The following is a 2,575-nucleotide window of genomic DNA, read 5'->3' as shown; positions in this document are numbered from 1 at the left end:
CAAGCAAAGAACGGATGCATGAAACGGGCTGGTTACCGTACTTCATTTATCATCGGTCACACATCAATCTCAAGCAATGTTCCAAGGCTGAATGCTGGAGTCAAAGCCAAGGTCATCAAGACCTAACAAGTAAGGACTTTATCAAAGAACGCCACCAAAAACTCAAAGAAACGGATGAAAGGAGCTCTAAGGAAGAAAGCCACAAAAGCTAGTGCTGTGGAGGTCGCTAAAGCCATTTCAAAAGTAGTTGTTGGAGCAACATCCACCACAGCCAAAGCCACCAAGGCCAAAAGTCACATAGTCACCAAGACTAGCCAAATTTTGATTGGGTCAATACCAATCAACTTGACCATTACAGAGTCAACCATGATAACTTCCAGCAAGGAAGAAGAGGAGGTTCCAACAAGCCGAAAGGCCGAGACCCACCAAATCTACACAACAGGCATCAATGGAGGCTACAACAACACTCCCGCCACCCACCAAAAAAGCTATCATTGACAAAAGTGTCCAATCTCAAGCACAAGATTTTGGTTCACATTCTACCGACCCACACAGGGGGCAGGGTAGAGTTGTTCAAGGACTATACCCATGGGGGCAATCAACAATGGATGATTTTATGGGCCCAACACAGGGGGCATTCCTTGAGTCCCAGGTCAAGCCAAGACCACACTTAACCCCTATCGTTCCTGCATGGGTTTGGGCGATGTCATATGGATACCCAGAGGATATGTTGATCCCAAATGACACCTCTGAAGATGAAGACCCGACATGGTCTTCCAATCCTCTATATGGAGACGCCGAGTTTCTATATCAAGAAGAGGAAATTTCAAAGAAATTAACAACTCAATATCAAGTGTTCAAGACAAATGAGGACGTAAAATCCGAGTACATGTCAGTCATGGTTATTAGCGCAATGAGCATTGAGCAACAAAATCAAGAACTGCAAAGAAAGATTTCTGAAAAAGAGGTAAAAATGGCGAAATTGAAGGCTGAACATGATGCAGAAATAGCAAGATTGAATGCTAAATTAGCCAAGGCTAATGTTCACAACAGTGGAAAATCGGAAAAGGGACAAGGTTCCACAGGTCCGCTCACTCAAAAGGACGTGGAGACAATGGTAGCTGAAGGAATCCGGAAAGCTCTAATGTCCCAAAATCCATCAATTCTTGGGTACTTGAAACCTTATCCAGACCACTACGATGCATGCCCATTCCCCAAAAACTATCACAAATCAATCTTTGATAAGTTTGATGGGTTCAACGGCTCTCCCCTTGAACATCTGGCTCATTTCTATTCAGCTTGTGGGGAGACTTCACGGTCAGATGCCTTGCTCATAAAGCAATTTGTTCAGTCGCTCAAAGGATCAGCTTTCACCTGGTATACTCATTTACCACCACATTCCATTCACACATGGGAAGACATGCAAAAAGCATTTCTAGCTCAATTTGTCAACTCCAAGAAAAAAGTCACACTTCTTGACTTGACTGAAGCTAGGCAAGGTCCCTATGAGAATGTCAATGAGTTCATTGCCAGATGGAGAAGCCTTAATGTTCAATACATAGAGAAATTAAGTGAACAATCTGCAGTACAAATTTGTTCAAGCAATCTCTTGCCTGAGATAACATCATTTGTCTGCGCTCGAGAACCTCAAACGTTTGATGCATTAGTCTCAAAGGCATGCAACATTGAAAAACAAATTGTGTGCTAGAAAACCATAACCCAAGAGGTGTACTCAAGACATGAGACAACTGACAGTGAGGAAGAGACCGAGTCAATGGCTACCTTTACTAAAATTGACAAAAAGTCTGATAGAGGCAAAGGAAAAGAGAAACCAAGGGAGCTAATGCTTAAAGAAACAAAAGAAGCCAAATTCACTTTTGACGAAGAAGATGTCGAGGAAATATTCTTTGAGCTTCTCAAAGCCAAAGCTATCAAGCTTCCCGAGCCAAAACGACCGAATGAAGCCAAGAAGGCAAATAGCTCCGGGTATTGTCGGTATCATCAAGTTACTGGTCATCTCACAAAGGATTGCAATGTTCTCAAAGACATAATCCAAGAGATGATCGACAACAATGAGATAGTGGTGGATTTAACTTAAAGCCACATGTTCCAAAAAAAAAAACAAAAAACAAAAGAGCTTGCTAGGCTGAAAACCTGAAAAGGCGGTCTAGGCAAAAGTTAGAGCAAACCCGTTGGATTGAAAATCCGAAAGGGTGGTCCAAGCAAACGTTAGGGTTGAGCTTTAAAAAAAAGGGCATGTTGAGCTAAAAAACCCAAAAGGACAGCTTAAGTAAAAATTAAGGCAAAAAAAAAAACCTCTCTTTTGAACTACGGCCGGCTTGATCCCTCCAAAGGGGTACGTAGACAATCTAGTCTCAAAAGCTAGATGCAGCCACAAAAAAAAAAAAAAAAATATTTTTTTTCTTCCCCAAATCAAAAGGGGTGAACTACGTATGGCTTGATCCCTTCATAGGGTACGTAGGAAATTTAGCCTCGAAAGCTAGATGTAGCCGAAAAATCTCAAAATTCATTTTTCATCACTAAGAGTATCTGCACGTGACTAAACTACTGCGTA

At 41.9% G+C, this 2,575-nt stretch overlaps 1 pseudogene; it reads left to right on the top strand.

Moving 5' to 3' along the window:
- Positions 1 to 604: 604 nt before the first annotated feature.
- Positions 605 to 2,098, top strand: LOC147283821 (uncharacterized; annotated as a pseudogene).
- The last annotated feature ends 477 nt before the right edge of the window (positions 2,099 to 2,575 follow it).

The sequence above is a fragment of the Dryas octopetala genome, chromosome 5 (assembly GCF_963921425.1).
Source record: "Dryas octopetala chromosome 5, drDryOcto1.1, whole genome shotgun sequence".
Classification (NCBI taxonomy): Eukaryota; Viridiplantae; Streptophyta; class Magnoliopsida; order Rosales; family Rosaceae; genus Dryas; species Dryas octopetala.
The sequence above is the reverse complement of the archived record's forward strand: the minus strand, read 5'-3'. Positions and strand labels throughout refer to the sequence as shown.